Source organism: Aedes albopictus, chromosome 2 (assembly GCF_035046485.1).
Source record: "Aedes albopictus strain Foshan chromosome 2, AalbF5, whole genome shotgun sequence".
Taxonomy (NCBI): domain Eukaryota; kingdom Metazoa; phylum Arthropoda; class Insecta; order Diptera; family Culicidae; genus Aedes; species Aedes albopictus.
Genome location: NC_085137.1, coordinates 295,406,175 through 295,421,528, shown reverse-complemented (window position 1 = coordinate 295,421,528; position 15,354 = coordinate 295,406,175).

The following is a 15,354-nucleotide window of genomic DNA, read 5'->3' as shown; positions in this document are numbered from 1 at the left end:
TGCCGCTATAACTAAGTCAGTTTCAAACCGATTGATTTGAATTTTTGTACAGAGTTAGATACTGTACGTGCCTAACTCTATACAAAATTTCAAATCAATCGTTTTGAAATTGACTTAGTTATAGCAGCAAGTGCCCAAAATAGGTACACCTGCCCAAATGGTACAAGACCCTACTTGTTTTAAAAATATAAAACATGCAACGTTTGCTTTAACAAGAGAATTATTCATGAAAGATCGAAAATTTTGATCAATGTTACTCCGGATTACGGTACCGTAAAATGGGGTATCTTTGATAATGCGGGTAACTTTGATAGTACGACTGGCATGGAATAGTATATCACATAACTATGATTCCTTCAATTAGTTAAGAAAAAGGCAAACGTAGATCAAAACTATGCATATGAAAGTCCATCTTAAACGTGTTTTCATTAAAACCGAGCTTATATTTAACTTTTTGGCCAAAAATTAAAACTGCTAATATTTTTGTCATTTGTCATCGCCTCCAAATAATCTGTTGTATCACTTTGTTTCAACTATTTTTTCAATCAATGACCACTTATTCTTGGTAGATCCATCATAGTAGATTCCAAATCTGGCCTTGAATCTCTTAACAAAGTGCGTTTTTTTTTTTTAAACTGGAATCAATTTTGTAAATTGGAACATAAACCTCCATACATTAATAAACGCCTAAAAGTATGCAATGCCCTTGTATATTCATGTGACTAATGCTACTTTGTTTAAAATTTGTTAATGAAACATTAAAAAACTACCCGAAAAAGAGAATCCACCATGAATAGCATGCAATCATATGTGGATGTACCGGTCAAAATATAATTTTACAAAGATAATGATTTTTGATAGCTGAACTCTATGTGTTTTTCACTCCGTACTCCACAAACTCATTTATAAATGTAGAATTTTACTAAAAAAATCCATGTTTTGTCATAATAATTCAATCAAATATATCCCACAAGGCTTCATTCATCATGTTTATAGTCCTAAGATTTCAAGTTGTGATGATACTTAAGGATTTGATGTGTTTTTCAGGGCACTATCAAAGTTACCCCAAAATGGAAATGTGATTCTCGCGCTTATCATATATATAAAAGCCCAGAGTTGTCTGTCCTTCCGTCACGCTTTGAAATGTTTCATTGAAATGTTTCAGCATAGATGTTTCACTTTATAAATAAGAAGAACTGTTTTGGAATGATCTGGAAATATTCTGAAAATTCCAAGAACTTTCTAAGAGTTATTGAAAGCTCCAGAAGAAAAGAAGAAGAAGGTTCTGGAATTTTCCGAAGTATTGAATCTCTTAAATATTCGAGACCTTCTAGAAGTTTCTTGACGCTCCAGAAAGAAGATGCAATATTATGAAACATCTTCTTCTTCTTGATATAACGTCCCAATTGGAACAGAGCATGCTTCTCAGCTTGCCCAAATGTTGAGGAAATTACTAAAAGTTTCAGAAAAAAAGAAGAACGTTCTGGAATGTTCTGAAATATTAAACTACTTTAATTTTCGAGAACTTTCCGGAAGTCTCTGGAAGTTCTCTAACCCTCAGCATAATTTTGCTAAATACCCGCGAGTTTACTGCCCGGCTGTATGCGCTCCGAACATTAATTCACGGTGACTGAAATGAAATGAAAGATTCGCAGTTCCTGAGAAGCTTCTAGAAATTTCTTACCATTTCAGAGATTAGAACCCTGTGACAGTTAAAGGTATGTACTTGGAAGTATACTTTCTGGCGTTTTTCATTTGTGAATAAATGATAGTATACCTTCTGGCGCTTCTAATGAGTCCATTGCTGAATGAAATGTTTCGCATATTAACAACGACTTCTGAGGAAACTTCTGGAAATTGTTATTCCAGAATGCTCAAGAATCCCCTTGAGGAATAACCATTTTCTAAATCTAAATTAAGGAGATCAAAAACGGCATACGAATCCAGGTGCTGTCCTCCCGTCACGCTTAGCAAAGTTTGACTGAAATATTTCACGTATATTTCGGTAGGGCCTGCATGATATGATCTGAGTGTTTGAGATTGAAGTCGAATCGAAGTCGAAGAATCGAATTCGAAGAAACTTCTTTTCTACAAGAACGTCAATGTAATTCGAGAGGTTTCTGTTTCAAATATTGAGACATTTTGCTAACTTTCCTGAGCAAAGAGGAAGAGGCAGAAGAGAATAACAATATTCTACAACATTGCGGGGCATACGCAGGAGGGATGAAAAAACTATTTATACAAATGTTCAAGAGTTTTCCAAACATAATAAAAATTCTCGGCTTGGAATACAAAAAAAAACTTCACCAAGAAGAAAAATTAGTTTCTGGAACATCCTAGAATATTCTTTGAAGGAATCAATATGCTTTTCTTCATTATTGGAAAAAAAATTCCGAACTAAAACAAGGATAAGAATATATTCTAGGACATATTTCGAAAGAAGGTCAGGCGTATTTCAAAACTTTCCATAATAAATTAAATATTCATAAACTTTTTGTTTCTAATTAAAAGAAATTTCCTGGGCGAAGAAGTTGCAGAAGAGGAACGAGAAGATACAGATACGCATGTTTTTGGAATATTCTTGAACATTCTCTGATACAGGAAATACTAAAAATGTTCGTGAATTATCGATGAATAATGGAATATTTAGAAGCTTTCTGTTTCTAATTCTAAAGAATTAGGAACATTTCTGTGAGAATCAGGAGATGAAATTGAAGATTCATGAACATTCTCGAACATTTTTCGTAGGAATCAAACCAATGACATACATGTTCAAGTATTTTTCACAAATAATAGCATATTTTAAAACTTTCTGTTCTGAATTCTAGGAGAAGTTTTACATTGCAAAGAGATTAAGAAGAAGGAAATTCTAGAACACTAGAGGAATAAATATGGTTTCTGAATTAAGTTGTAGGTAAGCAAAAGATGCATACCATCATTTTTAAGCCATCGTCATAATTCTCGGGATTGTGAAAACGTGGCTAGCCACGTCGGGTCAGCTAGTCATATATATAAAAGCCCAGAGTTGTCTGTCCTTCCGTCACGCTTTGAAATGTTTCATTGAAATGTTTCACCATAGTTGTATCACTTTAGAAATAATAAGAACTTTTTTGAAATGATCTGGAACATGAATATTCTGAAAATTCCAAGAACTTTCTGGAAATTATTGAAAGCTCCAGAAAAAAAAGAAGAAGATTCTGGAATTTTCCGGAGTATTGAATTTCTAAAATATTCGAGACCTTCTAGAAGTTTCTGGACGCTCCAGAAGAAAGATGCAATATTATGAAACATCTTCTTCTTCTTGGCATGACGTCCCAATTGGAACAAAGCATGCTTCTCAGCGGCTAATTTTGTTGTAATTACTGAAAGTTTTAGAAAGAAGAACGTTCTGGAATGTTCTGAATTATTAAATTACTTTAATTTTCGAGAACTTTCCGGAAGTCTCTGGAATTTCTCTTACCCTCAACATAATTTTGCTTAATACCCGCGAGTTTACTGCTCGGCTGTAGGCGCTCCGAACATTAATTCCCGGTGACTGAAATGAAATGAAAAATTCGTAGTTCCTGAGAAGCTTCTAGAAGTGTCTTACCATTTCAGTTATCAGAACCCTGTAACAGTTAAAGGTGTATATATGGATGTATACTTTCTGGCGTTTTTTTATTTCTGAATACATGATAGTATACCTTCTGGCGCTTCTGATGAGTCCATTGCTGAGTGAAATGTTTCGCATATTTACAATGGCTTCTAAGGAAACTTCTGGAAATTGTTATTCCAGAATGCTCAAGAATCTGCTTGATAGGGATGACCACTTTCTAAATCTAAATTAAGGAGATCAAAAACGGCATATGAATCCAAGTGTTGTCTATCTGTCCTCCCGTCACGCTTAGCAAAGTTTGTCTGAAATATTTCACGTATATTTCGATGAGTCCTGCATGGTATGATCAGCGTGTTCGAGATTGATGTCGAAGAATTGAATTCGAAGAAACTCCTTTTCTATCAAAACGTCAATGTAATTCGAGAGGTTTCTGTTTCAAACATAAAGACATTTTTCTAACTTTTCTGGGCAAAGAGGAAGAAGCAGAAGAGAAGAACAACATTCTAGAACATTGCGCATTACCCGGACAGATGAAAATACTATTTATACAAATGCTCAAGAGTTTTCCAAACATAATGAAAATTCTCGGCTTGGCATACAAAAAAAAACTTCACCAAGAAGAAAAATAAGTTTCTGGAACATTTTAGAATATTCTTTGAAGGAATCATTAGGGGGATTCACTTAACAGCGTAAACTGCTTATTGAAGCTTATTCTGATTAAACGATGCGATCACCAAGGCAAACTTTGATTATTTCATTCGCAATTTTATGAAATATTTCAAATAAACAGAAAATCATGGCTTACGCAGCAATTTAAACTGTTTAGTGAGTCCCCTTAATATGCTTTTCTTCATTATTGGAAGAAATTTTCCGGAACTTAAACAAGGAAAAGAATATATTCTAGACAATCACGAAACGCAACGCGAGATAAGACACGACACTTATGGTTCTTACAATCGTCAAAATAATTAAAAAATTACCTTAATGCCGACCGGTTTCGGGCTCGATGCGGCCCATCTACGGGACAATGTCCGACTGATTGCGCTGTTCCAAGTTGGGAGAGAGAGAATGCTACTGCTGCTGATGGTTCGTGTCGACGAAATCGAATAGACTCGACATGATGGGAGGATCGTCTTCATTCATCAGCGGTTTTTGGGCATTGCTGATAAACATTGACTCCCATGCGTTCAAGTGGGAAGCTTTTCTTACAGTTTTAACGATCTTCGCACTTCCCCAATCTATTTCGTGGTCGGTTTCCACCGTATGAGCCGCCACGCTCGATTCGCTGCTCTTCTTAGACACCACGGCGTTCTTATGTTCCCTTATGCGGACTTTGACTTTCCGGCGGGTTTGTCCAATGTAAACCGCCGGACAGTCTTTGCAGGGAATCTGGTATATGCCAGACTGCTCGTCAGGTGGAACCTTGTCTTTAAGGTTGCAAAGCAGGTCACGCAGAGTGTTCTCACTTTTGTGAACAACGTGTAACCCTTGTCGATGGAGTGTGGTTTTTATGGGGTTCGTTATTTCCGGGTAGAATGGCAGGCTGACTCTTTTTACTTCTTTGGTGTCCGGCTGTAGGGTAGTTATACTGTTGCGCTGTGTTTTTCGTTTATGTTTTCGGATGATTTTATCCACAAAAGGCCTGTCGTACCCATTCACTTCGGCTGCTGAATAAATACGGTCTTTCTCTTCTTCAAACTCTTCCTTCGCCATGGGTACGTTGAACAACCGGTGTGCCATAGAGTGGAAAGCGGCTTGCTTCTGGGCACCGAAGTGATTGGAATCCGAAGTGATGTATCTGTCGGTGGAGGTGGGCTTGCGGTAGATCCCGAATTTCAACGTGCTGTCTTCTTTTCTACTGATCAACAGATCGAGAAAGGGGAGTCTCCCTTCTACTTCCTTCTCTACCGTGAATTTTATCGTATTGTGTTGGGAGTTTAACATGCTCAACGTTTGATCCAGGTATCGTTCCTTAACCGGAGCAAAAACATCATCGACGTAGCGCCACCAGATCCATACGGTGGAAACCGACCACGAAATAGATTGGGGAAGTGCGAAGATCGTTAAAACTGTAAGAAAAGCTTCCCACTTGAACGCATGGGAGTCAATGTTTATCAGCAATGCCCAAAAACCGCTGATGAATGAAGACGATCCTCCCATCATGTCGAGTCTATTCGATTTCGTCGACACGAACCATCAGCAGCAGTAGCATTCTCTCTCTCCCAACTTGGAACAGCGCAATCAGTCGGACATTGTCCCGTAGATGGGCCGCATCGAGCCCGAAACCGGTCGGCATTAAGGTAATTTTTTAATTATTTTGACGATTGTAAGAACCATAAGTGTCGTGTCTTATCTCGCGTTGCGTTTCGTGATTGTCGTGTTTGTTCTTACGTTAGCACTAAGTACACAAATTAAAAGTGAATATATTCTAGGACATATTTCGAAGGAAGGACAGGCGTATTTCAAAACTTTCCATAATAAATTAAATGTTTGTAAACTTTTTGTTTCGATTTAAAAGAAATTTCTGAATTTTTCCAGAGCGAAGAAGTTGGAGAAGAGGAACGAGAAGAAGATAAAGATACGCATGTTTTTGGAATATTCTAGAACATATTCTGATACAGCAAATTCTAAAAATGTTCGTGAATTTTCGATAAATAATGGAATATTTAGAAGCTTTCTGTTTCTAATTCTAAAAAATTAGAAACATTCCTGTGAGATTCAGGAGATGAAATCGAAGATTCATAAACATTCTCGAACATTCTTCGTAGGAATCAAACCAATAACATACATGTTCAAGTATTTTTCACAAATAATAGCATATTTGAAAACTTTCTGATTAGTATTCGGAGAAGTTTTTGGAGCCTTACATTGCAAAGAGATTAAGAAGAAGGAAATTCTACAACACTTCAAAGGAATAAATATGGTTTCTGAATTAAGTTGTAGATAAGCAAAAAATGCATACCTACCGACATTTTTAAGCCATCGTCATAATTCTCGGGATTGTGAAAACGTGGCTAGCCACGTCGGGTCAGCTAGTCATATATATAAAATCCCAGAGTTGTCTGTCCTTCCGTCACGCTTTGAAATGTTTCATTGAAATGTTTCATCGAAATGTTTCACTATAGCTATATCAAACTTTTCAAAAATTCGAAAACTTTCTTGAAGCTATTGAACTCTTCAGATATAACATTCTGGAATATTCTGGAACATCGAAATGCTTACAACTTTCGAGAACTTTCTGGAAGTTACTGAAAGTTTCAGAAAAACTATTCTGGAATGTTCTGGAGTATCAAACTTCTTAAATTTTCGAGGTGTGTACTTGGAAGTATACTTTCAGGCGTTTTTTATTTCTAGAACATTCTCCCATTCGATAGACAACAACCCTACAACAGTCGTCTACGGTCAAAAAGTAGATACATGATAGAATATATTCTGGCGCTTCTGGTAAATCCAATGCTGAGTGAAATGTTTCACATATATATTGATACACTGGCTTCTGAGAAGAAGCTTCCTCAATTGTTATTCTAGAAGCATCAAGAATCTCCTTGATGGATAAAAATTCTCGCAATTTATGTTAGAAGATCAAAAACAGGTGCATCAAAATAGGGTTGCATGAAATAAACCCAGAGTTGTCTATCTGTCCTCCCTTGACGTTTAGCAAAGTTTTACTGAAATATTTCACGTATAGTAGAAAGGTAAGAATAGCATTGTATGAACTAGAGAAAAAAGTATAAGGAGAAGAAAGAGCAAATAAAATAGAAAGGAAAATGAAGTTTTATAAGCTGTTCCAGAACTTTCCACGAGCGCTCGAAATTTTTTTTAACAAATGATCGAGAGATTTCCGAGCATAATGGGATATTCAAAAGTTCTCAAATTGGATAACAAAAAACTTCTGGAGCTTACCAAGAAGAAGAAAAACAAGTACCTAGAACATTCTAGAACACTCTTTGCAATAAGATTTCATAATTGGAAGAAATTTCCAAAATTTTCAAAAACAAGGAAAAGACGATATTCTAGGATATATTTCAAAGGAATGAAGAGACATTTCTCGGAATTGCAAAAACGTGGCTAGCCACGTAGGGTCAGCTAGTGATAAATTAAAAGTCACCAAATGTATTCAAAATTGTCGGATCTTTCAATTGCAATTGATAACTGATACCCCAGTACTTGTTTTGAAAATATAAAACTAGTGGAAATAGTGTTGCATGGAAAAATATTAGGAAGATTGTGAAAAACTATCAAAGTTACCCCGTTTTACGGTACCGTAATCCGGGGTAACATTGATCAGAATTTCCTATCTTGCTTGAATAATTCGCTTGTTAAAGCAAACGTTACATGTTTTATATTTTTAAAACAAGTACTGGCCCTCTAAGTATGTGTTAAGCTACTCGAAAAACTATTGTAAAACTTTTAAACATGTTTTAATAGGCTTTTTAATCTAATTTTTGATTTTGTTGATTTGGGGTAACATTGATCATGTCAGGGATCAATGTTCGTTTGTGTTGAAAATACCCTTACTTACTAAATTCGAGGTCGCTGATTTCTAATATGTTGTCCAAATTCTTACAAGTTATGTACTTTTTAAGTTATTTAAAGAATAAAATCCTCTAAACAGCGAATAACGCCTAAAGGTAGGCAATAGCTTAAGAAATTTAATGCCTACTTTCAAAAATCGTATATTTTATTGAAAAAGAGCGCTTTCATAAAAGTTTCATTTAGTTAATCCAGCTCCTGGATATCATATGAAAGTAATTCAGTGATTTCGAACCTCATATTGTATTTAGTATTCATGCCAAGCATGAATGTTTGACAATGTATCTCATTCTGTTACGAAACACAGTTTTGGAAAAATAGATTTATTTCAATGTTTATGAAATTCAATTTTCATGAATTACATGTCATTTGATAGCTAAATAATAGCAGATTACGATATACCATTCGAAAGTAGAAACCGATTCATTGTAAAATGCTTGTTTGTACATTTCATGAGGTCGGTCAAGCCGATCAATGTTACCCCGCTGATCAATGATACCCCGTATTACGGTACCGGTAAGCATTTAAAAGAGCATTCCATCAGCATTATGATAGTCTTTACGATAATACGTTTATTGCTAATTGGCCGTATATGCGTCCATGGTATTACTCAACAGCAGGTTTTGGCAAAACGGGCTGCCTGAGTGCAGCAACTTTATCAACGTCGTATCAAAATGTCGAAAAAGCATAATGCCTCGTCGAGCAAAACAAAACAAAAATAGATTCTGCTGCTCGCTCTCTCGGCGTTTCCGCTTCCTGGATCTTCTATACTTCAGCTGATGCTGAGTGGTACTTTTTGCATGTTTTTGTTGTTGTTGGGGTTTAAACTTACGATCTTGAGCTTATTCAATCACGATTGTACTGCGCCGTGCTCCAGAATATGTTACAGCTGTTCCCATGACGGGCGCTGATTTTATCCCCAATATAAAGAACGAACGTGAGAATGTGAAATAGTGAAGGAAAATGTTACAAGAACATATTACCCAAGATATCACCCAATATAAGTCTGGTGCTTACAATCTGCGGGTTAGCAACACTGGCGATATGGAAGAAAACGAAATGGATAATGAAAACGTAGGCACAACAATAAAGAAGACGACCAACCAAAAAACAAAGTAGACCAATACAAAAACAATAAAGAAGACCCACACAACCGAACTTATAAACAGAAAAGCACCAGATAGAGAATAAGAACGATAAAAACTACGAGCAGAACGATCTGTTTGCACCGCAAAGCAAGGCTGGATAGAGGTCAACACAGCAACAACCAGAACAATGCATACAAATTCAAGGGGACCAACAACAACAACAGGAGGCATCGCCCCTCCCCTCTGAAGCAAATTATCAATCCATCGAAGACGATTTGGAACAGCTCACCGGTATTGGTTCATAAATGATGACGCTGGCAAACATCACCAAACTAGCGTCGACAATTATTAGGCATATTCACTTCTCTACGCGATAAAATAATTCACGAACTCAACAAATGATGTGTTCTATGGATATGTTATGACACTGTATCGAAAGAACCATAGTTTTAAAATGAGCTTGAGTTTGATTGACCGCCCGTCGATGCTACTACAGTATCGTCAGACCAGCTACACTCACACAATTAACCAAATGAGACTTCAGTGTGTGAGCGTTGGGGGTCTTCTATTTTAGGCGACAATGGCGCCTGCCACGTCAGGTAGCAGGTCTACACGCTAAGAAAAAGTTACTTTAAAATGAGTAAGATTCACACAAAACTGAGCTAAACTGGAACAGCTCAAAAAATTTGTAAATTGCATTTCCAGCGATAGCGCTGGCCCAAGTGCAAAAATCCAAACAGTTTAAGCTGTATAATATTCTTCACATCAGCAAGATTATTATACAACTTAAACTGGTCAGATTTTCGCACTTGGGCCAGCGCTATCGCTGGGAATAAAATTTACTCAATTTTGAGTTGTCCCACTTTAGCTCCAAAATGAGTGAATTTTCTGACCGTGTATGTAGGGAAGAGAAAGGAAGTGATGTTCGCAATCGTTTGTATCCACAGCAAACCGTATATACCTCTGCGTCTTCACAAATTCATGCGAATGTCGGAGTGTTGGTGGAATATGGTTGGCAAAGGGTTCACACATTGGTTCGTAGATGTCAGTCGTAAGGTGAAAGATTGGTAATAATGCGGCACAGTTTGCTTGATTGCATAAATCGTAGGCGTTATATCATAGATTGACACTGCGCTATGGGAGTTGGAAGGAAGAGAAACGGCTTTTTCAACCCGTTTCAACATTTGTAAGGCTTAACTTTGAAGCTATCTTCGTCGCCTTCAAGGGACACAGTCTGCCATAATGCGCTTCCGCCAGTTTCTTCCAACAAATTACCGTTTGTTGACTTCTCAATATCGTTGGCACCGCTTTTTCGCTGCATTTGTCTTTAATAGCCTCCGTTAATAGCTTAGCTTATAATGACCAAAAGTTGGCCTACGTGGTTTATTAACGGTTCCTTATGCTCCCGTGATACAGACTCTCTTGTTCCAGTTACTTTTGTAAATCTATGCTAGCATTTCTCATATGCCTTACGTTACAAAAAGTCTTTGCACTTAAAAAACTTATGGATCGAACAAACCGATAACCTTATCAAACTTTATGAAAGGAATTTTGTTTGTTTTTGGTCCTTTGTCAGACACAAGGCTAGTTCTTATCCATCTATGTTCTATATCAGCCAAGATCTTCACGTCACTTCAAGGTCATTGAGCCCTTCCCCAAAATTGAAGCACCTGTTCCAATGAATCAACATAACAATTTGAAAATCTCGTAGAAACAACAAGTACATTTTACGAAGGGAAAGCATATTCACAGCAGATAGTAGCAAGGTTCGAATATTTTATTTTACTAGCAAATATCTACAACACATATATGTATCTGATAAGGTCACAGGAAGTTTCGTCCCAACAAGGGACACTAGCAGACACGCCAAAACCCCAAAAATGGATGCACTGAGAAGCGTACCTTTGTTGAGCCTGACGAAAGCTGCCTGCACATCATTGTCTGCCATATTTGAAGCTAGCCAATGTAAACAAATGCATGTCACCGATGCGTTGCGTTGCATCGCTGTGACCGATGGCAAAATAGCGTGAATCACGGACGAATGACCAACAAGTAAAGTCCACCTCCGTCCGGTATCCAATAGCTTGGGCCCTGTCACACAGTCAGTGCCAGTGCGGTTCTAGAAGGGGGAAAGCCGGGCGAATAGAGAAAACGTTTCAAGTATGTTGTTCACCCTCTAAGCCGGACGACTAGGAGACCGCCACCGACCGAACCAACCAACAACGCCAACGTGTGTGACGGACGACGAGCTGTGTGTGATACTCGAGGGCCATTACGAGAATTCTTCATGCGCATTATTCTGCACTAGTATGGGTACACAAAAGCAAAGTGGCGTTCATATTTTCTGCCTACCTTTCCATTATTATTTCGTTTGAGGTTAGGTTTGTTGACCTTCTTTTGTAGCGTTCTTTTCATACAGCAGTTTTTTTTTTGTTTTTAGTCTGTGTTATGGAGTGGACGTCATCCACACATCACCATGTCCGTGTCCGTGTCCATCGTTACAGAGCAACAACAACGTGAATGGTACCCTCCCTCTTTGTTTCACTCCTCAATTACGACGACCGCGCGCGCCGGTGACCAAGAATGGCTCAACTCACGAACCGGAGAATTTTTCTCCAAAGTGTGAAGCTACGTCAATAAAAAATGAAATCTATAAAAAATGTTAGCTGCCAAGAACAATAAGACAAAACACAATGACTAGGTACCGCTGCGGAAGTGCAGGTGGGTAAATGCATGTGGATGCGACTTTTGCACCGCCGCGGGGCGAGGTGAACCTGACAATGGGCTTTCGTTTTCTATCATTAGTCTTCGATAATGGGTTCATTACATAGAAGGCCCATATAGCCCAACCGGTATGTTCGCTGTTTATGGGATCGAACTCCGATCGACTCTGCATCTTATCAAAAGGGAAATTTCCTAGAAAATATTCGTACTTTCAACTGACATTCGAACTGAATAATCAACTAACAAAAAAGCTCTATTACTAGAAGTGTTCAGATGGAATCCAGTTGTGATGTTATGCCAAATAGAAAAAGAAGGTTGAGCGAAACATTTACATCAGATCACTACCTTTGGCGACGTATACAACAATTTTATTTATGATTTTGAAATAATGCCACCATAATTCGGAGGAATTCGTTCAATATGAAGGATTTCTTTGCCAATGGCAGTGTTACGAACGCGACGCGTGAAGTACATTAATTTCTAACAACTAGAGCACACTAATTTCAATCATTTCCTACATCTAGCATTAAGCAAATCGCTTGTAATAATCTAACACAAAAGCTTGTATAATAATTGTAGAGGTAACGTTTTGTGAATCGTGTTGGTCACATATTCATGATAACCAGTGTAAATTGCAATATGCAAAATCAATCAGATCAAACCAGAAACGAGCGACCTTTCACACAACGTTGTAGGGGTGGGGGTAAGACGGACATGTTTAGGAAACACTCTATTTTGACAGTGTAAACAATGCGATAATTAAAATTTTATCTCCATACTATATACTTCAAGAGGGCCCATATAGCCGAGGCGGTAAACGCACGGGTATTCAGCATGACCATGCTGAGAGTGACGGGTTCGATTCCCGGTCGGTCCAGGATCTTTTCGTGAAGGAAATTTCCTTGACTTCCTTGGGCATAGAGTATCTTCGTGCCTGCCACACGATATACGCATGCAAAATGGTCATTGGCAGAGGAAGCTCTCAGTTAATAACTGTGGAAGTGCTCATAGAACACTAAGCTGAGAAGCAGGCTTTGTCCCAGTGAGGACGTTACGCCAAGAAGAAGAAGAAGAAGAAGAAGACTATATACTTCAACTAAGGTACTTTGCAGTCTGCAAGCCGATTTTGCAATAAAATTTGATTTTCCATGACTTTTGAGATAATCAAAAAGTAGTCTCCAAATGTATGTTTTTCAACAGTGTGGGTAAGACGGACCGGTAGGGTGGGTAAGATGGACACGTTTGGAAATTTAGGTAATACGCCTCTAATTGTGTTAAATGATGTTTGTGGCCGTTTGTATTCCGTAGATCAATCATAGTAGAATCTAAATTTGGCCTTAAATCTCTTAGCGAACCGTGTTTTTGCAAATTAAAATCTATTTTGTAAATTGTAAACCTCCATCCATTTACGGTATCTTGCCATAAACTTTGAATCACCCCTTTCTGACGTTTCTTGCCGACACTATAATAATTATTATGGTTCGCTCAAAGTAAGCTTGGCGAAGATGAAAATGTTGTTTGTTGACAAAGAACGTCGGAAATTTTCACCAATTATCGAAGCAAAATTAAAATCGATTTTTTATCTTTTTCTTCTAAACAATTCCTTACTTTTTTTATATTGTAGGTCAATTTGCGAAGAGTAGAAGTTCGCGGGACACCGGGGATTGGGGGGGGGGGGGGGGGAATGGGGGGTTCGTCGTTGAGCGGAGGCGCTTTGTCGGAAAATGCCTTGAGTACAGCCAGAACACGGCAGCTGTCTCGTGGAGGACAACCGCCATACGAGCGGTGGCTCCGCATATATGCGTTTTCAGGCTCTTTTTAAATTGACCGTTAAAGCCTAACTTAACAAGTTGGGTCCCTAGTTTCACACACCATAATAACTTCTACGCTTCTCCCTCTGGTAAACATGTCTGTCAGCATGTATGCATTCTCTGGTGGAAGCTATTAATGAAACTCCGAAATAATTGCTGCAGGGATCCGATAAATATTTTAAAAGAAATTGAGGTACATTTAGGATTTCTGGTGAAACTGTGATGTGATTGTTAAAGGAATTTTGACTTCTGCTAGACTGCTGGAAGAAAATTTTAAAAGAGTGTCCTTGAGACTGTAATGAAATACTGAAGGCGTCCAAGAGAATTATATTGTGCAGTACTGGTAGCAAGGCTCCTTTTTATATTGAAGAAATATTCGTTGGCATATTGGAAGGAATTTCAGGTTGATTCCAAGGTTGATTCGAGGGAAATACTGGTGAAAATTTCCAAGGTTTTCTGGCGTAATTCTGATCCATTATATAATACGTGCACCATCAGGGACTCTTTAGTAGGATATTGGAGGATGATCTGGGGCAGTATTTAATACATTTAATATGATTTTCGTCACTTGTTTCGAATTGATAACATAGCACAGGAACCATTTCCATAAGTATCAAATAATTTCATAATCTTCTGGTGCCTAAAAGTATAAAAATGTAATTAGAAATAAAAACTGTAGGAATATATTTCAAAAAGCACTTCAATGCAAAGATATCGTAACTTCAAAACAAATGCAGTGAAAATTCTTGACAGCTCAATCAACAAACGGAAACTATTGCCTACTAAGATCAAACCATAAAATCTGTCGGCAAGAAATGTCAGAATCAAATCACCCCTCGCCTTTTTATAGCCAGCGTAAAAAGCTGGATAGACTGATAAACGCCCAGTAAGCAATGCTCTGGTAATTTTACGAAGTTCAAACTGTTCCAACAACAAAAATTCTAATATTATTAATTTTTCAACAAAAAATCAATATGAAATGCTTTATTCGGCTTCCACAATCATTTTTGTACTCCATAGATTCCAATCTGAAGAATTGCCCACTAGTTGGTTGGATGGCCTCATATGCCCAATCTACAAGAAAGGGCACAGACTGGAGTGTGCCAATTACAGAGGGACTACCCTTTTAAATTCGGCGTATGAGATACTGTCGCGTGTCCTGTTCAACAGACTGCGACCTCTTGAGGAGTCCTTCGTCGGCGAATACCAGGCTGGTTTTCGTGAGGGCCGATCAACGACGGATCAAATGTTTACCCTGCGGATGATCCTAGATAAATTTCGGGAATATAACTTGCAGACTCACCATCTGTTCATTGATTTTAAAGCAGCGTACGATTCAGTGAAAAGAAATGAGCTTTGGCAGATAATGTCAGAACATGGTTTTCCGGCGAAACTAATTAGGCTGATACGCGCAACGCTGGATGGATCAAAATCAAGTACAGTAAGGACCCGATTTTGTCAGCCCCATCTTACGACAAACTTTTTGCTCTCATTATCTTACAGTCAAACTTAAACCAATTAATATATGTCTATCAGCAAACTACAGCTTTTACGCAGAACATAGAGGGATAAAAAGTTTGAAAAACTGTTCAGGTTTTTGTGG